Genomic DNA, 22,849 nt, shown 5'->3' on the forward strand with positions numbered 1-22,849 from the left:
AGAAAATCCACCAATTATAATGAAATAGTCTACCTCCTTCATTCCCTTTCACCAGTTTCTCCAGCCAGTAGTGTTCTTGGTTGTGCAGAATTTTAGAAGCTGGCCTAATAGAAAAGTGTGTTAGTTTTTTGTTGCTTCTATAATAAATTCCCACAATCTTAGTACCCTGAAACAACACAATTTATTCTCTTACAGCTCTGGAGGTCAGAAGAGCAAAGTGAGTCTTATCAGGCTGAAATCAAGGAGTCAGCAGAAATGGTTGTTTCTGAAGGCTCCTGGGGACAATCTGTCCTTTCTCTCTTTCACCTTCTAGACAATGCTAACATTCCTTGGCCCATGGCCACATCACTCCAATCTCTGCCTCATTTAACCTTTTCCTCTGTCTCTAACCCCCCCCCCTCCTGCAGCCTTCTTATAAGGACCCTGTGATTACATCAGAACCACCAGAATAATATCTCATGTCAAGAACTTTATCTTACTCTCATCTGCAAAGTCTCATTTGCCATGTAAGCTGACAGTCACAGGTCCTGGGGATTAGGATGTGAACATATTTGAGCCCTCTGGCTCCCAACCTCTGGCTCCCAAACATTCACAAACAACCCACATGTAAAATGCATTCACCCCCACCCCAAGATCCCCAAAGGTCTTATCCCATTACCATTTAAATCCAAAATATCATCCAGATCTCATCAGCTCAAAAGTCCCAAATCTCATCATAACTCATCCAACTGAGGAACAGGTTAGTCTCAGCAAACATTCCATCCTGGGACAAAATTCCTTTCTTTCTGAAGACCTGTGAAATTAGAAAGCAAATTACAGGAGTCCCCACCACCTTATCCAAGGCTTGGTTTTCATGGTTTCAGTTATCCACAGAGAACCACAGCGAGAAACTATCACTATTTACAGTTATTCTTGTTAATCTCTAACTATACCTAATTTATAAATTAAACTTTATAACAGTTACGCTGCAGAAAAGAAAACAGTGTATAGAGGTTTCTTTACTATCTGTGGTTTCAGGCATCCCCTGGGGGTTTGGAACATACCTTCAATGCATAAGGGGGGATTACTGTTTATGTTCAAATAAAACAACAACGGTACATGTGCAGTTATGGGCATCGCTGTTCAAAAAGGGTCGAAGGAGAAAAAGACTGTCCAGTTACAATCAGGCAAGTATTTCAGAGCCTGGGAATGATTCTCTGTGGTGGCTTGTGACCCAGAGCTCAATCTTTTTTTAAAAGATTTATTTTTTATTTATACAATAGCTGGGGTACAGACCAGAAGTGCAAGAGGGTGAGAGGATTCACCAAAGACAGAGTGGGGAACAAAACAGGCAGACAGACCAAAAGCACTGCTGTTGGGGGCAGTGGGCGCAACAGGAGAGGTCTACTGTGCCCAGAGTTCCATCTTTAAAGTCATCCATTTTCTTGAATGGTAGTACATATTTGAAGCTGAGTAGTTTCATCGGTGTGTTTCTTAGCTGTGGAATTTGGGGTCCGTAGCCTTCTTTCGCTTCATGATAATGCTGCCCCTGTCAATTTAAGCTGGCAATGTTTCTGTAGGTGTAACATTCTCAAAAACCTCATGGGCTATTAATCAGCCTGCTACAGATATCATGGACAGGAAAATTAATAAAGAGAAGCAAGTGTGACATCTGTGGGATGGACCAGGCTATCTATGTTATAAAGCACTGTGAACACAAAAATGTGAAGTCCTTACATCCGGGTTTAAGGCATGTCAGTTCTTTAGATCTCAAGTTATACACTAGAACATGGTATTATCTGAAACAGCTTTCCACTGTGATTTAGCTCTAGTAGGAAAAAAATCAGAATGAGTGCTGAAAAGTAAAAATCGTGCTGCTCAAAGGATGCTGATAACTGATCATAAATCAAAACCGGAAGGAGGTATTCAAATTAAAGCAGGAGGTATTGGAGAGAAGATTCTCATAGAAAAAACAACTAGTGTGGGGAGGGCAGATGGAGCCATGAGGCTGCTCCCTGTGAAAGGCTGCTCCCTTTGAAAGCAATGGCATCAAGGACTTTCTCTCCTCAGAGTCCCACTGTCTGCAATGTGACACTGAAGAAATGACAATCAAACAATCCTTTCACTTTCCATCGATTGACCAAGCAATAGGGGAAAAAAATACACCATGGAGACACCCAGGAACATGTGCGTCAGCAGGTGTCACCTGGGTCTGCTCTAGCAGTCAAGGCAGGATGGTGGTATCATGTTACCACATATGTCCTGGTGCCCTTTTTGACTACTCCCCAAATCCAGTAGACTTTCTCATATAAGAATTTATCATACATTTCAGTAAGCCAATTTTTAGGTGGAGTACAAGTGGGACAAAACCCACCTAGCCTGACTTTCTACCTGATTTCTGAAATTACAATTTGAGTAAATGACAGAACTGGATTAATTTATAGCAATGAAAAATAGGCCTATTAGCAACCATGAAAATGCAAGTTAGAGTGACACCGAGCTATCATGTTAAACCCACTAGATTGGCAAATACTTAAAAAAAAAAAATCTAACCATACCAAGTATTGCCTGGGATGTGCAGCAAAGGGAAATCTTGCGGGGGTGGAAGGATGTATGGGTAGAGTAGGAGGCTGTAATTTAGTTCAATTACTTTGAAAAGCAATTTGGTGAAAATTTAAGAGTGTTGTCACACATCCTAGCAATCCCACTGCTAAGCACATATCCTAAGTGGACCCTCGCCCATAGGACCCTTTAAACATATTTAAAGACAGGGCCTCCCTGATGGGGCAGTGGTTGAGCGCTGGGCTGCAAAGCTACCCACAAACTCTGCAGCGCCTGTTCCATCTCTGGCTACTGGCGAGGGTCCCACATGGAGTACAGACCTCTCCTGCCGTGCCTGCTGCTCCCCTCAGCGGTGTATTTCATCGGCCCTGCATGTTCTGCTCCCCACTCTGGCTCTGGTGAATTCTCTCACCCTCCCACGCTTCTGACTGTACCCAGTGCTTGTATAAATAAATAAGTAAATCTTTTTGAAAAAAACCCATATTTAAAGACAGCGTAGTATATACCAACCATTCAGGTGTCCTTTTAGCAACAGGAAAGTTGATAAATACATCACTACAGATTCACACAGTGAAATGCTATAAAGCAGCAGATAAGAAAAAGTTATGGCTACATGTTTAATCATGAATGACTATTAATATCAAGTGAACTAAGCAAGTCTTAGAAAATTACAAATATAGCTTGATACTATCTAATACAGTTCAAATCAAGTAACATGTTACACAATACTAACATGTAATAGAATTGTAAAGAAAAGGAAAGTAATGAAAATGAACCAAACATAGAGATATTAAATGAACTGGCGGCAGATTGCTGCCGCATGGAATTAGGGAGAGCTGTATAGTTTTAGGCACTTTTCAGTTTTTCAAATGGTTATTTCATATATAAATTATGAAGAATAATAATTATGTATATACATATATGTATATATATATAGTATCTTTTTTAGTACAATCACCATAAAATTTTAAATTTTCCTACTGTCTTTTTATTTTTTTTTTTTATAGAGGCATGTTTATTTATTTTATTTATTTGTTTGTTTGTTTGTTCTGTTTACACATGCACTGGGTACAGTCAGAAGCACGTGAGGGTGAGAGAATTCACCAGAGCCAGAGCGGGGAGCAGAGCAGGCAGAAGGACCGAAGTACACTGCTGAGGGGAGCAGCGGGCGGCAGGAGAGGTCTGCGCGCCATGTGGGACCCTCCTCCGGTGACCGGGGAGCGGCCGGGGATCGAACCGGCGCCGCAGAGGCCGCGGGCAGCTTCGCAACCCAGCGCTCAACCGCTGCGCCACCAGGGAGGCCCCCTACTGTCTTTTTAAAATTAGGGTGTTGGTAGGACACTTTCACTCCCACCACTGGATTAAATGCCAGCAGGCCCCATGACTTCTCTAGTTATTCCAACATAGTAGGAATTCCTATAGTCATCTTATACAACTCAAATCAGAAATTAGAATGTCTTCAAAGTTGTGATTTAGGGCCTCCTTGGTGGCCTAGGGGTTAAGTCTCAGCACTAACACTACTACAGCCTGACTTCCATCCTCGGGCATGGAGCTACCCACATGGCACAGCAAACCTCTCCTGTATTGCCGGCTGCTCCCCTCAGCAGTGTATTTCAGTTAGTCTGCCTGTTCTGTTCCCTGCTCTGTCTCTGGTGAATCCTCTCACCCTCTCCCTCTGCACCTCTGGCCTACACCCCAGTTCTTCAACACAAAAGTACATACATACATACATACATACATACATACATACATACATACACAAAGCTGTGATTTATTTCTCTCGGGGGCCTCCAGTTAGGCACATCACTGGTTCACCTCACCTAGGTTACTTCTTTCTACAATCACCTCCACTGCCACCCTCAGAGCCCTCACCAAATCTCCTCTGATTTGTTGCATGGAGAGGCAGAAGAGGAAAAGGAAACAGAATGTTCCACCTTGACCAGGAAGATTATAAGCTGGCTTTGAGCTCTCTGCACCTGGCCGATTCTACAACTGACTCCTTCGTGGACCCTCTTGGGTCTTCCTACCACAGTAGGAAGAGAGCATGTGCTGTCCTCTTTCAGCTGCACCCCTCATGTGGCGTCGGGCTCCCGGGCAGCCACTGAGCACAGGCCCTCTGTTGGCATGCTGCTGCTCTTCCAGCACCTACCAGGGCTCGGGCTGGCTCTCTTGCCTGTGTAATCCACATCTGCTCTGTGCGAAGCAGTCATAGCCCCTCGGCCCCAGAGAAGGGGATGCAGGACCACCCTGATATCCTCTGTCTGGTCCCAGAGGGGTTCTCTGGCCCATCTCTACCTCCCTTTCCTTGGTTTCTGGGACTGCAGGGTAAAGATAAAGTTATTAATTATTATTTTATTGACATTAATACTAATAATTAATAAGTACATGGAAGCACCTTACCCTAAGCCTCAGGGCTGATGGCCTCCACACACTCTCTATTTCTCCTTCTTGGGGAGAGGAGAAGCAAAGAAAAAAACAGATATCACCAAGGAAATGACCTTTAAAACTTTCCTTGAATGTCTAATCCCCCTTTTATATGCAAGTTTTGGGGGAAGTACCCTAACAGTTACTTCTTGATTATTTCTTTTTGGCAGTTATATCTTGGTTATCTGTTTCTCAACCCACTTTGGTATTTGTTATTTTTATGTATTAGTGCCTTAGGCAAATATTTTAATTTAATATTTTGCCAGATATTAGCAAATATTCCCCTTTTCACGTGGAAGGGAGCAGTCTTAGAATAGATTCCAGAGCCCACCTGCTCCACTTGCTGTGCACTCCGGCTCTGGTTCTCCGGTTCTCTTGAGCTCCTGGCTGCCTTTTCCCTATCTAGTCCTCTGCCTGGTGCCAAGCTCCTTGTGCGCCACACAGCACCACAGTTATCACGGCACACAGTCACTCTGGGAGATAATATTACCTGCGTTACTACAGTGTGTTAGATGGAACAGAGGGGAAAGCACCACGCAAAATATAATTTGTTTTTGTTGTTATGATTACAGCACCTCCTTGACAACCTCAGAGATTTTGTCCCAGAAAATAACCCTGGAAGGCAGAATCAAGGTCTCTTGGAAAATACAGACGTGTGTGTGTGTGTGTGTGTGTGTGTGTGTGTGTGTGTGTGTGTGTGTGTGAGAGAGAGAGAGAGAGAGAGAGAGAGAGAGAGAGAGAGAGAGAGACAGAGTGGGGGAAGGGAATAAAATATAATTAAAAGAGCAGAAAGATTAAAAGCTCTAGAAGGTGTTTGATGCGAAATAATTAATAGATGTTGCATTGGAATAATAATTTTTAAATACCAACTTGAAAAATAACCCTTTTCCTGAATAATCTTCTTTACCCATTCAAGAAATACTGCCTGTGGTTATGGTTCAGAATCAGGTGTCCAGAAAAAGCACCAAGATGCCCTTTTTTTTTGGGGGGGACCCTTGCCTGGGGCTGGAGAATGAACTGGCGCTGCAGAGGCTGTGGGCAGCCTCGCAGCCCAGCACTCAACTGCTGCGCCACCAGGGGAGGCCCCAGGATGCCCATTTAAATGTGAATTTCATATAAACAGCGAGTATTCTTTTGGAGTAAGATGTCCCTTGCAATATTTGGGACATATTTATTTATCTAAAATTCAAATTTAACTGGGTGCCCTGTATTTTTATATGCTAAATCAAGCAACCTTAGTCTAGAAGGAAGTTTTTTTCACAAGTTTTATTTTATGCAAATTGAAACTCTTTCAAATTTCAAACCAACTTTCACTTACTTAAAATGCCACGCATTTTATTCTTACATTCTTCTTTGTTTCATTTTCATAAATCTCAGTAAAATATACAGCCTCCTGGACTTTTCACAAAGTTCAGCTAAGTTGCCACAGCCTTTTCCCTCATTGTAGCTAGTCTTCCTAGAGACTGAAATGGTGTTAATATTTGGAAATATTGAAAGAGGACTGAGGGTAAAATGATGAGTGAGAAGAGATACTATTCGTACCTTCATAAAGATTAGGGTTTGGGTGGTGCAGGAGTTAAAAACACAGTGCTATCAAGCTATCACCAGCCATTGCAGCACGACATGGCGCAGCAGACCTCTCCTGTCTCGCCTGCTCCTCCCCTCAGCAGTGTATTGCAGTAAATCCACCTGTTCTGGTCCCCACTCTGTCTCTGGTGAATCCTCTCAACCTCTCAGCCCGCACCCCTACCCTCTTCCCCCTTCCCCCGCACCTCTGGCCTACACCCCATTTCTTGCATGCATAAATAAGTAAATCTTTAAAAAAAAAAAAAAAGGTAAAAGATCAGGGTTTAGGGAAGAAGATAAATAGCCTATAATCACTACTCCACAGACCTACTGACATGATTATTGAGAGGGGGAAGGGCAGTAATTATTGCTGTGCTATTTGTTTAAACTTCTTGAGCTAAAACATACATTAGTTAAGTTAGAAAAACTGGCTGGCAAGAGAGTGCTCTCCTCCCACCATCTGCATCATTTCTCTTATTTTCAAAGATTTGAGCAGTTGCTTCTCGATCCCTTTGACTCTGTATTAATGTGGGAATTCTGATGTACCTTCTTATTCCACTAATTCTCTTTTGTGGCACTTCTGACACACTATGTTTCACTTCTGTTTAAAAACAGAATACCTATGACTTTCTTTTCTAAGATATGTTATATCCCAACTACTTCCATTCCATCCCCTCAAATTGATACCTTTTAAAACGTTGGCGAGTCTCATCTATTTCACCAGGCTCCTGGTAAACAGCTTTGTACCCTGAGATCATTATGAGAATCTCTCTGCAGCTCATCTCTTAATGTCAAAAACTTTCTTCAGGACTTACATTACACATTCCAAGAGAGTCTTTGATTATTCACTTACTTTGAGCACTTACATATAAAATATAAAATAATACATGAATATAAAGTGGTCTGTGGCTTTCCACTCTCTCCATTTCTTATTGTCTTCCCCTAACTCAAAGTTTCTCAACCTGGGCATTATTGACATTGTGAATGAGACAATTCTTTGGAGAGGGGATGAGCTGTTCTCTGCTTTGTAAGAATTTAGCAGCATCTTTGGCCCTTACCTCTGCCAGTAGCACCTGTCATTTGTGTCAACCAAAAACATCTCTTGCTATTGCCAAATTCCAGGGGAGGGGATTGGGGACAAATGGTTCCTGCTTGAGAACCTCTACTCCACCTCCAAGTTTCTATTTTCTTTTCACTTGATGTTGGTTGTCTTCATGTGGAATATGTTATAGGGTGACCAGTTGTCCCAAATTGCCTAAGACAGAGAGGAAACAGAATTTTCAGTGCTAAGGTGGATAAAGTCCTGGACAAACCAAGATGAATTAGTTATCCCATTGTCTGATAAAGTTTTCAGTCTACCAAATATCTTTCTTATAGTCTGTCAGATAAATTTTATCTTAGCTAAGTATTAAATTATTGGTCTAAGCCATTTCTCAGAAACCTAAGCCCATTATTGCTCCATTTTCTAGCACGAGGAGGGTCAGGGAAAAAAAATCTGAGGCTAGTCTGATTGGATTCCCTTTCTTTGTGATTTGTTTTTCCAAAATGGAAACATAAAATTTTCTCTCTGTCCTTATAGAACAAGAATTTTACCAAAATATATAAAAACACATCTTTATTTTCCCCTTATCACTTGTACCTGGAATTTACTAAATTCTCTCCCACTGCAGATCTGTATGTTTCTTTTTTTTTTTTATTTTTTTAATAGAGGCATGTTTTATTTATTTATTTATTTGTTTGTTTGTTTTGTTTATACATACACTGGGTACAGTCAGAAGCGTGGGAGGGTGAGAGAATTCACCAGAGCCAGAGCAGGGAGCAGAGCAGGCAGAAGGACCAAAATACACTGCTGAGGGGAGCAGCGGGCGGCAGGAGAGGTCTGCGCGCCATGTAGGACCCTCCTCCGGTGGCCGGGGAGCAGCAGGGGATCGAACCGGCCCCGCATAGGCCGTGGGCAGCTTCGCAACCCAGCGCTCAACCGCTGCGCCACCGGGGAGGCCCCTGTATGTTTCTTTAGCTCAGGAAATTTTTCTTCTCTTTATATTCAATTATTGTCTCTTTTCCATCTCTATCTTTTTCTTCTTGTGGAATTCCTTTCATTCACATGTCAGTTCTCATAGTTCTATGTACTCCATGTCTTTTCCTTTGCCTTTACTAGTTCCATCTCTTAGTTGTTTTGTTCTGTGTTTTAAGACATTTCTACCACTGCTTCTTAACAATGACCATTTTCTCCTTCAATTTGCCTACTAATTGTTTAATGTTAAATAACATCCTGGGATTTTTAGCTCAGAAAATCTTTTTGGTACTGTTCCTGGATTTCCTCTAAGCTCCCGTGTTAGTTCACATTGATTCCAGTCTTCTACAGAAGCTCAATTTGAACAGAGATGAGGTCTGTTTGATTTGTTCTCCCTCATTCTGACTCCCAAATGCCTTCAAGTGTATTATTATTCTCCTGCATGCACTGGGACTCAGGTTCAGTTATTGGGACCCTTGAATGGTCAAAGATGCAACCAAATCTTCCCATGTGGGAAGACACCAAGAAGATGCCCCTCTGCTTTCTGATCTCCTCATCCTCATCCAGAAGGAGGAGAAGGAGAGGAAACAGAAGCCCACCTATTCAGGTCAACAATTTACTTGGAAAGCAGGGAGACTGTGCCGACTATATACTTACCCAATCCAGTATTACTCCCCTCTCTGCTACCTATTTTACCTTCATTTATTCCTTCTCTAACACTTTTCCTCTCTATAAAAATTCAAGTTTCTGACCTATATCATTTTCCTTTTTTCTGAAGAACTACTTCTAGCATTTCTTACAAGAAATGGTGACAAATTCCCTCAATTTCTGACTGTCTGAAGAGTATTTCTCCTTTACTAATAAAGGATATCTCATAGGAATAAGAATTCTAGGTTGCCGGATTTTCCCTTTCAATATTTCAAATATTTTACCCTGCTCTCACTTGTTTGGTTTTTGAAGAGAAGTCTAATGTAATTTTTGTTTCTTTATAGGTAAGGTAGCCTCCAGGGCTTCTTTCAATGTTTTCTCTTCATCTTTTACTTCTACACTTTAAATACAACATGCCTAAGTGTATTTTTTTGTTGTTGTTGCTAATTTATCCTCGTTGGTATTCTCAGAGCTATCTGGCTCTGTAGTTTGTTGTCTATCATCAATTTTAGGAAATACTCAGATATTATTGCTTAAAAATTCTATTGTTTCTCTCCTCCTTCTGACATTCTTATACATATAGAACACTTTTTGTAACTGTCCCATCGTTCTTGAACATTCTGTTCTGACTTTTTCATTCTCTTTCTCCTTACATTGCTTTGGAAGTGTTATGATATTTCTGAAAACTCACTGATTCTTTCCTCAGACATATGATGAACCATGAAAGGCATCCTTCATTTCTGTTATAGTGGGTTTTGATTCTAGCTTTCCTTTTGACTCTTAGAGATTTTTATCTTTCCACTTACATTATCCATCTGTTCTTGCATGTTGTCCACTTTTTAAATTAGAGCCTTTAGCCTACTAATCATAGTTATTTTAAATTCCCAGTCTGATAATTCCAATATCTCAGTCATATCTGAGTCTGGTTCTGATGTTTGCTCTGTTTCTTCAGACTTGCCTTTTGTCTTTTAGTATGCCTTATAATTTTTTGTTGACAGTTGGTTGTGATGTACTAGATAAATGGAATCCAGTACTGATTCCCATGGTCATGTCTACTCCTGGGTTTCTGCTCCAGTAAACTGTGACTTTCTTAATCAGCCTATCTGCCAGGTGGGGAGACAGTGGATTGCCCAGTGACCTCAATTCTCTGAATGTAATGAGATTTGTTGATTTTCAGTTTGTTAAGCTTTCTTGTTGCTGTGAAGATGAAAGGAATGACTTCCAAATTTTTTACATGCCAGACTACAAATTAGAAGCCTTCCCTTCTGTTTACACCACCATCAACATCACTCTCCTCTCTACAGATAAAGATACACTTTATGTTATTTGCCTCACCAAGACTTTTCAGTGACACCAGGTTCTTATAAAGCCCCCAGGGAAGAAATCCTGCACCAACCAGGAGGAACAGAATCAGCCAGAGGTGGGACTATCCTTACACCCTCCAGTCTGGCATACCTGCTGACTTCAGCTACATCGAATCACCAGAAAGTTATGCATTGATATGGGGGGTGGGGGGTGAGGAAAGGAGGGCTTGGGTAAAAATAAGGGGGTTGTAATTGTATGGGGAATATAAAAATAAAATTTAAATTAAAAAAAAAAAGAAAGAAAGAAAGAAAAAAAAAGAAAAAGAAAGAAAGTTATGCATTGAAAGGAAGCCTGGACTCAATCAAGTTGCTCTCTTCCCAGATCTCTTTCATCCACCCTCACCCTATTAGTTGCCAAATCAAATGTATATTCTGCCTCTTCTCTTCTTTTTCCTGCTGCCACCAGCCTGGCCCAGCTCCCCTTCCCTTCTGCTCTCTCCTCCTCATGGGGCATCCTACTAGCTTCCTCTCTATAGGTCTCTTCCCAAATAGTCCCCATTCAGGCTTCACTATCAGTGAAACACAACTTGGATCATTTCACTGCCTCCTCAGAAACTGTCAGTGTCTTCCCAGAGCTTTCTAGATTAAATAAAACCTGCCACATCCTGTCATTTGGGAGCAATCTACATTTCTAATCTTCATTCTCATTGCTCTGCCACAACTTCCTCCAGCCAAACTAAAATTGTACACATTTTCCCGACACCTGGGCATTTCCAGCTCTGTGCCTTTTCCTTATCATTCCAGTTCTGCCACCCAAAATGCCTTCTCAGTTTGCCAACTTCTCATACTATCTCCTTTATAAACCCTTAACTCATCCACAAAGCTAAAAGTTAGCTCTTATTTTCCCTCTCCCTCTGTCTTTCTCCTTGGTGAACTTCCAGGTCACTTTCATTTCAGCATTTGACACTCCCTTTATTAGAGCGTTATTGACCTTTGGCTATCAAGTTGCTCTCTTCCCAGATCTCTTTAATCCACCCGCACCCTATTAGTTAATCAAATGTATGTTCTGCCTCTTCTCTTCTTTTTCCTGCTGCCACCAGCCTGGCCCAGCTCCCCGTGTCTATGGCATTTTTATTTTATAGAGGACAAAAATCTGTGCCATACTTTCCTGTAATATCTAACACATGCTTTGCAAACAGTAATAACTTAATACACATATCCTTAACTTCACTGAGAGCATGTTATTTTCAAAAGATAATCCATGGTTTTTGGCACATCATTATACTGTTGATGTACTAAATAGAATAGATTGTAGTGAATCAGGCCTGGGGGTCTGAGGACCCCAAGGGGCTCTCCCTTCTTCACTCATCAAGGAAAGAATTCAATTCAACATGGCAACCAGAGTTAGGCAGAAAAGTGAGAAATTTATTGACAGATAAGAAGAAGAACTGGAGAGCTCTCTGAGCAGAGAGGGGTTCCAAGTGACAGCTGAGGGGCAAGAAGCAGATGTTTATATGGATATAGTGGAAGAGTGGGATTTAGCCATTTTGTGCCTACATTCTGTCTTTTGCTGATTGGCTGGAGCCTGTGGGGTGTCCTAGGTTACTGAGGTCCACTGAGTCTCCCGGGTTACAGGGCCTGCTTTTCCAAAACAAGCATTGGTCCATTGCTTTAGTATTGTCCTATTATCTTGGTGTCCTGAACATTCAATCTTCACTGGGGTTGGTGTACCCTAACCCTAACCAAGTATTCCATAAATAGGTTTGGTGCCCCCCTGATTTTAGCTAACTCCCTGTGCCTATTAGGAAATAGGCACTTCCTCATTCAGTAGTATGTCTTTCAACTTCACAAAGGAAAGAAACACTGGGAACTTTGATGAATCCCAAATTTTAGAACTCAGAAATGTTCATATACATTCTTACCCCTTACTTTATTATGTTTCTGTCAATAGATTTGTGGTTGCCAACTCTCAACATGTTCAGTACATTTTTTAATCTTTACTTAACTTCTCCTACTTGATAACCATTTTACCCAAAGGAACAAAGTTTTCAATCACTTCATGAATGTTAGTATATGTGTGTGTTGGGAGTACACAGTGGCCAACGAGCCCATATCCATTGCTTGTTTTTTCATATCTCCCAAATGATGAATTACTTAAGTTATGAAACTTAAGTTGACCTTAAGTGACCACCACAATTATTAAACACATATAGCTAAGAAATTACTATGCTAAGGAGAATATTCAAGTTATCTGCTAATTGCATCAATAAAATTTAGTGCCAGCAATAAATAACTCAAAGTTTGGAAGTTCACCTCTGTCTCCACTCATTTCTCCCTTCTCCTCATTGGAAACTACACAACTACTATGATCGTCTCATTGACATTTTTCACCACTAATGTAAGATAAACGTTTTCCACTGATTTTTTTTTATCGTGGTAAAATACATGTAATATAAATTTGCCATCAGTGACATTTAGGTCATTCAGAATGTTGTGCAACCAACACCACTGTCTAGTTCCAGATCTATTGACCTTTTTCTCCTTGTCCTAGTGGATTTTTGCTAAACTAAATGAAGACTGTTTTCTACAATATAAGCAGGTATTAATTTCACAGAATTGAATATTTTAAATCTCTCATGCTCACCAGCTTTGTACATTAAACAAATAGACAGCCCCAAAGAAAGAATTACTGTTTTATCATTCTGTTGGTAGAAGCACTTTGAAAGTGGTATGTAATTGAGATTCAGTTGTCTCAGGAAGACAAGGAAGAAGTGGTTCCTGGCAGTACATTCCTGGATCTATAAGAAACCTGGATGAGGCACAGGAGACCCAAGACCTTGGCACATTTTCACCTGAGCCAAGTCACACCATTAAACCTCAGTTAGGAAATATCCATAACTTCTGAAAAGTGGATTGCAGTTTAGTATATTACCAGCTGTCAGCACCTCAGGAACTAAATTAAATGGCCAGGGAACTGAGATATGAAAAGTATAGAGAGAAATCACATGGGTTTCCATTAAGATCATTTGTTGCATACCCCCCAACTGAACCCCAAACCTCCCTCCCCAACAACTGAATAAAACATATATCTTAAAAGCAAAATTCTGTTTTTATTTTTAAAGAAATTGGGACAGATAGAGATTATAAAATTCCAAAAGTATAAAAGCTGATGTTCCAAAGCCTATTCTTTCTACTCTTATATTTTATAATATAAGCCAGATGTTTTGAGTTTTCCAAATAACTTCCTTCAGGAAATAATGTTTTGGTCTTTGGCATATTTTTGGTCTTAGGTAAATTATTCCCACTTATTTTTTTCTCAACCTTCACAAGTGTTGTTTTCAGAGAATTCTAAAATTAAATATCCTCTAACAGCTAATCTGATTTTGTGGCTATCTATTTTGACATTTAATATTTATCATCTAACAAGATAGGAGTTTTGAAAAATTAGGATTTAGTAAGAAAAAATGCATTTGTGTAACTGCTTTCATCCAATATATCCAATTCTTTGGAAAATTATTAGAGAACATTAGCCCACTGGAGTTAGTTGACAAACTGAGCTAGAAGGAGAGACCCATGTAATAAAGATGTCTGAGGTTTCTGCCATGGTGAATTTTGTTGATTAACCCCTCCCCCCCCCAAAAAAAAGGAAGAAAAATTAATGAATTCACAAAGTGTCCCTCTAACTTGTTAGATTTATTGTTAGAGTAAAATTCCAAGCAGTTTCAGAATGAATTAGATTAAATCTTCTGAAGTTTCACTTTGAATCTTCTATTTGCTTGGCTTTCAGGCACCTAGAAAGCCCACGAGTAACACAAATCAAGGCCATAAAATAGGTACAAGCTGAAGCTAGAAATGTCCACACTCCTGGACCAAGACCTTTAGGTGTCACCAGCCTGGGCCCTTACCTAAGACCCCTGACTGACTGCCAAAGTTGGCAGATAAACAACACACTCTAAACTGCCAGGTGTCCTAAAACCAGTCAGTCTCAGCCTAGTGAATAAAAGTAATCACTTGGCACTTGGTGTCTTGGTCACACAGACAAGTTAACATAATCACAGCCCAGATTGAAAAATAAATAAACCCTCTCCTTCCCACAGTCGGTACCACACAGCTTCTTTTATCAGTCGTCTCTTGCTCCCTTTAGACAGGCAGGCGTGTCAGACCGACCCACTGGCCTCAGATACCGACTTGGATACAGTCTCAGGAAAGCCTGAAAGGGCTCTGTTTAAAACTCCACGTCAGCACTCCCCTTGGTTCCTCCTCCCCAGCACCACTTGGTAAGACAATAGGACAGCAGGGACAGTCTGATCCCAAGTCAAGTCAGTTCAGTCTAGCTCCAGAACACAAAAGCTACCCGAGGAGTGGGAGCCCCTTCCTGCCCATGGCAACCAAGCAGCTTGCACACCCAAGAGCTGGCGGGCTCGCCCACTGCACCGGCCCCACAGCCAACTCATCATATGATGCTCGCGTGGCCTTGGGCTCACTCCGGCCACCTGCTGCGAGAAGTGGCAAGGCAGGCACAGTGTTCTCCCCACAACCGTCATTTCCTTTCACTTCCTCCCTGTAGAGTACCATTCAAACCTGGCTGGCAGAAGCCTTGGGAGTATTTAATTTTCGAGGGCTTTTTGACTTTAAAGAGTGTGGGAGTAGGGCTTCCCCTGGTGGCGCAGTGGTTGAGCGATGGGCTGCGAAATTGCCCGCAGCCTCTGCAGCACCGGTTCGATCCCCGGACATGGCGCACAGACCTCTCCTGCCGCCCGCTGCTTCCCTCAGCAGCGTATTTTGTCATTCTGCCTGTTCTGTTCCCCGCTCTGTCTCCAGTGAATCGTCTCACCATCCCGTGTTTCTGACTATACCCAGTGCTTGTATAAACAAAATAAATACATCTTAAAAAAAAAAAAAAAAAGAGTGTGGGAGTAGTTGGATGCTCTTGACTCCAAGAAAAGCAAGTCATCTCGTTTCTAGGCTAACACCTGACCTAAGTCCCATAACACATTTTGGTGAATATTTCAGAAGCCAAATAGTAAATATAAAACAGGAGTCTTCACCTCAGAAGAGAACATGGTGAAATACCTTGTGGAAACAGTTCATCTGCTACAGGTTCATAATGGCCTAGCTGGGGATCTGCCAGGGGGGAAAGGTAACATAGAAACACACCATTGTTGAAGGATGGACCCAATTTTTGAAAATATGGGCCTACATTTTTGGTTAGGGGCTCTGGCCTTCTTCCAGTAGGACATAGCAGAACTGGTATCGGTGTGGCACAGCAGGAGCTGCTGGAATGGTCATTCTCTGACATAGCCACCCAAACAGTTGACAAACTGCTCCACCCCACCCATCTTCTGATCTCACCACAACATGTAGGCATCTGGTACATTCATCATCCTCTCTGGGGCATGAGTGAGTCCTTAGGATGTAGATAATTCAGCAGGAATATATGTGTGTATTGTCATTCAGATAAGACAATTATTTCATAATAGGAATGGAACCCAAATCATCTTTGCCTGACGTTTGATCCTGGCAGTGTTGCAGAAAAACATTTGCTGATAATGTTTGATAGTGAGGAAATGGAAGCACAGAAGGAGCGTGAGATTACAGGCAACTCTGCATTTGTGAACACGTGCTGTGATCCTAGACCTTTCTCGTGGATATCTGATTTCTCAGGGAAAGGCAAAGGCAAATGAGAGACAAAGAGGTCCCGGCACAGCACACACACACTTATTTCCATACTACTGCGTAACTGAAAAATAGAACATAGACATATAAATAAACAAAAACATATAAAATAAAATATAAATCAAGTTAAATATTTTATAAAAAATAAAATATATGCATAAGCAAAAATGTATAAAATAAGATCAGATACTATAAGATGGCTTTTAAAATAAAGAAGGGGAAGAGCAATAAAAATGAATGAAAGAAGATGGACATTTGTGAAATGATTTTTTATTATGATAATACATGGGCAACTTTCTTTTGAATGAGATCAGATCACGTTGTTTCACTTCATAATATATAGACAGAGAGACAAATGATGATCTACTTTAGATTTTGAACTCATTGAAGGCCAGGGCTCTGTATTCCTTGTTTAATCCCTCAGCATCAAACTCTTCTGATCTAATTGGGCAAGAATTGAAATATGTACAGGAAGAATGTAGAAAGTTAAACAAATTATATGAGAACAAGTTAGTATGAGCTTGAATTAATTGATCCGTAAAGAGGGAGAGGCAGGAGGCACCACAAGGCAGGGGCTGAGTCAGCCAGGGGCTGAGTCAGCCTTATTCCATGGGAATCAGGCAGCGTCCTGGACCCAAGGCAGCCTCGTTGTTCTCTAAGATGGGGCATGAGTGAAGAGGGGTGCAAAGATATTTGAGGGAAACCAGCATCCAACCAATCATTCATATTTATGGACAACCATAAATTGTTTGTAACACAGAAAATAACTTGCATCATTTAGAGTATTTTCAATTATCATTTAAGGTTAAGAAGTTGTGACCAAAGTATTTCATCTTAATTTGGGTCCATTTCATGTATGTAATGAACATAACAGCTTTATTACCTCAGTGCTGACCCTCTTCTTTTAACTTCTACAGAGGTTGCACCTTTGTCAGTATTGGAAGGTACTTATGCATCTTTATCAGAAAACCTTAGGGGTTCTTGACTGATCTGTAATAAGCTTTTCCAACTTTGGTCCTGTTTTGGCTCAACCCATTGGTCTTTCAGCTGTAGAGAAATGATTGGGCTCTGTGAAAACTAATTTCCACACACTTCTTTCATTTGCCACTGATAGCTATGTGAAAACAGCCACCTGCCCCCTTTTGGCATCAATCTGTCAATCCACCCCAATCCTCTCGAGCAGTTTGTGGTAACATTCATTCCTTGAAACTGCTTGAGACGGTTTCCTCACAAGCCAGCCATTGATTATGTGCTGCCTTGGGAAGAGATGTAGGTAGAGATTACAGCATGATCCTAGAGCCTCTGCGTGCCTACTTGAACAAGAGGAAAAGAAAACAGAAACATGTCTACAAAGAGAAGGAATGATTTTCTCTTTCAAAAAAAGTGTGTCTTCCACCCCAGATTCTCTAAGATCAAATAGCCCTTTAGGAACCCTCTCTGTTCAGTTAAGCTGAAAATAATTTTCCTTTCTCTGAATTTCTACAGTATTTATTCAGTCAACACTTGTTAAATGCCTACTAAGTGTCAGGCACTTTAAATGCATATTTGTTTTTACCAATAGCCTTGCAAGGTAACTGTTATTATCCACCCCACCACCATACCATTATTTTAAAGATGGAAAAATGAGGGCAAAACAAGCTAAATAACTTGGTATTGATCGTGTAGGTAGTAAACAGAAGAGTTAAAGTTCAAATTCAGGTCAAAACCAAACCAAAGATCTCATTCTTCCTACAGAACAGAGAGAGGCTGAGTTTTCTGCCTCATAGGTCTCGTGACTTAGTTGGAACTAAAATTTATCTGTATATTTCATTTTTAATTATATTTTAAAAAGATGAGCCCTGTATTAGACTATTGATTCATGAAGGGCAAATGATATCTCTATGCCAAATGATATCTATTTTCTTAGGGACTATACAGCTGTGTGTAGCACCTCACAAACACCCAATATTGAACAATGAAAAGATCTCTGAATGGGGAAGAAATGAGTGAATAAATAGGGATCCTAGAGTCCATGAAAGGTTGTTGCCCATCTGTGAAAACATGAGTCTCAAATTCTAAGTTTATTAATTTCCTCACAAACATCTTATAAAATGGATGTAAAATGTCATTATTATAAGTTAGGGCCTCCCCGGTGGCGCAGCAGTTGAGCGCTGGGTTGTGAAGCTGCCCGCAGCCTCTGCAGTGCTGGTTCACTCCCTGGCCACCAGAGGAGGGTCCCACATGGTGCACAGACCTCTCCTGCCGCCTGCTGCTCCCCTCAGCAGTGTACTTCGGTCCTTCTGCCTGCTCTGCTCCCCACTCTGGCTCTGGTGAATTCTCTCACCCTCCCGTACTTCTGACTGTACCCAGTGCTTGTATAAATAAATAAATAAATCTTTAAAAAAAAAAAGATATTATAAGTTATTAGAAAAAAAAGCAATGAAATGAAATCTGAAAATCTTGGTTGATATCTCTAAAACAGTGAAGTTTTCACACCACTGAATATGGTAATTTCTACACAGAAATTATGATAAGCATAAGCAATATATATAATTTGTCGAATATTAAAAAACTATTTAAATTTTTTCTGAAGAGATTTAGAAGCAGAGGATATGTATCTGATTCTTTATATAGTTGACAACCATTTAACTAGCAAAGGAACTAGAACTTACAAGGAGTACATTAAACTTTTACCTCAGAGATGAAACCCAACAATATATAGCTGTTCCTGTCTTTATCATGACTATAATAAATATGAAAGGATTCAACTCTGAAGAACTGCTTAAACTATATATAGCATAATATTATAAATAAATGATAGCCAATGACCAAAATAAATTATAGATTTCATTGAAGAAAATCATAAGTATTTTAATCAGAATTTATTATTCCTTTTTGCTAAGCTTGATTTTCTTAGATATTTGAGAGATTCGACCTGAAAACATTTACTAAGCAGCTCTATTTGGAAGATAGTTTGTTTACTAGCAAAATATACTTATGGTGTATGGTACTATTTAATTTCATGTTAAGGTATAAGTTAAGAAGTATGACTTTATTTATTACCTGTGCACTCTGAGCCAAATCCTCTTTGGTGCTATATTTGGAAAGCAATGAATGGACCCATGCACTGTGTTTAACTCTCCATTCCAACTCAAATCCTCTAATCAAGTTTTTGCTAGTTTAAGTTGTCACAATTCTGAATGCATCTTTCTGGTTTATCTCTTTTTAAAAGTCAATTAAAGAACTTGACAATTAAGTCAAGTTTGTTTCATATGGTTTTAATAAGAGCATAACCCAACCAAATTTTCAACCAAGATGGATCAATTACAATTAAATCAAGTTGGATCATCTACAAATTAAAACATAATCATTAACACATCTTAAACCACAAGAAATAGTAGAAGCATATAAGAAACTATCAAACAAATATTTTACTTTTTGTTTTGTTTGCAGAATCGTGGGTCTGGCATTTACCCCATGGATGAAAGCTAAAGTGATAGGAATGGATAAGATTACCAAAGAAAAAAGTCCTGAAGGAGGGAGATGAACAAAGGACAGAAGCTTAGTGTATATATATCCAACTGGATTTTGAAGGCACTGGGCAGAGCTAAGGAAACTAAAGGACAATCCAGGGAAATAGAAGGTAAATTGGGATGTGCAGTGAATGGAGCAGGTGATGGGGAGTGATTGATATCACTCTGGGCTTTGGAATTTAGGGGACAAGCAAGAAGGTGTTATCTTTTTTATTTATGCACACAAGAACTGGGGTGTATTCCAGAGGTGCAGGGGGTAACAAGATTCACCAGGGACTGAGCGGGGAGCAGAAGAGGGTGGTCTACTGAGATACATTGCTGAGGGGAGCAGCGGGCAAGACAAGAGAGGTCTGCTGCACCATGTGGGTTGGCTCCCTGGCCGGGGATCAAACTCAGGCCACAGTGGCTGGTGATAGCTTGACAGTTCTAGTCTTTAACCCCTGCATCACCAGGGAGGCCCCCAAGAAGGTGGTACCTTTTACTGGTGCCTAAACAAGCCAGTTCAACACCATTCTACAATTCAGACTTCTCGCATGACACATCACATCTCTTTATATGGGCTCTTCTTCATAAGACTAAGATAGGGTACAATATTGGCAATGGATGTCTTAAAGATGTATCAGTATACCTTGAACATTGAATATCAAAGTAAATGTTCATGTATGCCTATAAATACATAAATCTCAGGTCATTTTCCTTTAAATATATTGTAAACTATAAACAAACAAATATATAAATATTTGCTTTCACATGACTATATAGCATATAAGGTAAATATGTAGTATAGAATATTAATGTATTTTTAATTTTTTTGTTGTTGTTGTTGAAGTACTGTTGGTTTACAACACTGTATAATTTAGGTCCACACCTCTTCAGATTTATGTTACCACACTCGCCAAAGAACTCATAATCCTCTACGATGGTCCATTGGGCACCATCTCCCCTTGTGTCTCTCCCTTTCTGGTAACTCCCATTCTGCAGTCAGATTTTTAGGGTTTGTTTTAGTTCAGTGTTGGGAGCCTGCTGCCCTAAAGGGAGCTGGAGTTTTTGGAGAACACCTGTTTACTCTGCATAAGGAGTTCCAGGACATTAGAAGTTCTGCAAACAGAACTTCTTCCCAGAATTGACTCTGGTTCTCTGACGATGTACTGGCTTCTGCACATGTTCCCTACTAACCAGGAAAATTTGTTTTCAGCAGTAACTTATTAATCTGTGAAAGGAAAAACACAACTGCATGCTATTTTCTTGTTCATTTGTTCATATCTTCAATAAAAGCTTGGGCTGGGAGAGTGAAAGGCAGAGCTGCTCTTGATGGCTATCCCCAGCCTCCCCACACTGCAAATTCATTTAGACTCCGAGTCTTCGTTAATGGCAGAGAACTTTATCAGTTGTCCTGTCCGCAGCAGTTCAGTTTTGTTCTTCCTTTGTTTTGTTTCTTTGTATTCCACATATGAGTAAAATCGTCCTTCTGATTTATTTAGCCTAGTACAATCCCCTCCAGTTCAATCCATGTTGTCACACATGGCAAGATGTCCACATTTTTATAGCCTAGTAGTACTCAATCATATTTGTATTTCACTCCTCTTTCATTGGCACTTAGGTTGTTTCCATAACTTGGTTAAGTAAAAGTACTGCAATGAGCATGAGAGTGCATATATTCTGTCAAATTAGAAGGGGGTTTGTATTCTTTGGGTAGTGAGACTGGTAGAGCTATTTTCAATATTTTGAAATTTTTTCATATTTTTTTTTCCATAGGAGCTTGCCCAACCTGCATTCATACCAACACTGTGAAAATGTTTCTTTTTTCCTATACCCTTGTGAACACTTACTGTTTCTGATCTTGTTGATTTGGACCATTCTCCAGGATGTGAGGTGGTCTTCATTTGCATTTCTCTGATGGTATGTGATGTTGAGCATTTTTTTCTTAAAGATTTATTTATTTACGTATATAAGAGCTATGGTACAGGCCAGAGATGCGGGGGGTGAGAGGACTCACCAGAGACAGAGTGGGGAACAGAACAGGCAGACTGATGAAATATACCACTGAGGGGAGCAGCGGGTGAAACAGGAGAGGTCTTCTCGCCATGTGGGTTGCTCCCTGGCTGGCCAGGGATCAAACTCCCTGCTGCAGAGGCTGCAGATTTGCTTCATAGTGCAGTGCTTAATCCCTTGCGCCACCAGGGAGGCCCTGTTGAGCATTTTTTAACATCCTTGTTGACTATCTGTATGGTTGGTTTTTTGGGTTTGTTTTTTTTTTTTTTTTGAGAAGTGTCTATTTAGCTCTTTTGTCCATTTTTTAAATTGGATTGGTTGTTTTCTTGTTGTCAAGTTGTATGAATTCTTTGTTTATTTTGGATATTAGCCCCTTGTCAGATGTGTGATATGCAAATGTTTTCTCCTATTCAATGGGATTCCTTTGCATTTTAATGATAGCTTCTGTTACTTTCTTTTAAGTTTGATGTAGTCTCATTTGTTTTGTGATATCCAAAGATATCACAAAAGCCAATATCATGAAATTACATATTTAAAAATAGGTATTATATTATAGATATGTATATTAAAGGAAATGCCTTATTAAGTAACATTTATGGTCAGAATATAACTCAAGTAAGTGTCACAAAATTATTTGGTAGTCAAAGGGCAGGTGAAATTGAACATGTGATAGTGTGGCATGGCGAATAATGCCATCCAATGGTAGCAATGTCCTAAGGCTGGAATCTGTGAAGGTTACTTTGTATGCCAAAAAGGATTCCCCAGATGTGATTAAACTAAGGGTTATTCTGGTTATCTGGTGAATCCTAAATGTAACCAAAAACTTCCTTATAAGAGAGAGACTCTTGATTTGCAAGAGGGAGATAAGGAAGTAAGGGATGTGATTAGGGAAGCTGAGGGGTTTGGGGTGAAGTGAGGAATGCGCCACTAACCACGTAGAGCAGGAGGCTTCCAAAAGTTGGAAAAAATCAGTTCTTTCCAGGAGCCTCCAGAAGAAACCCTGCTAATACCTTGACTTTAGCTCAACAAAACAGTTTCCAGACTTCTTCCCTACAGACCTATAAGAAAATTAATTTATGTTATTTTAAGTAACCGAGTTTATGATAATTTCTTACAACAATAACAAAAAATTAATGCAGGTGTTTTGAAAAATAGCTTCCTTCTTTCCTTCC

This window comes from Talpa europaea (assembly GCF_964194135.1).
Source record: "Talpa europaea genome assembly, chromosome: 3".
Classification (NCBI taxonomy): domain Eukaryota; kingdom Metazoa; phylum Chordata; class Mammalia; order Eulipotyphla; family Talpidae; genus Talpa; species Talpa europaea.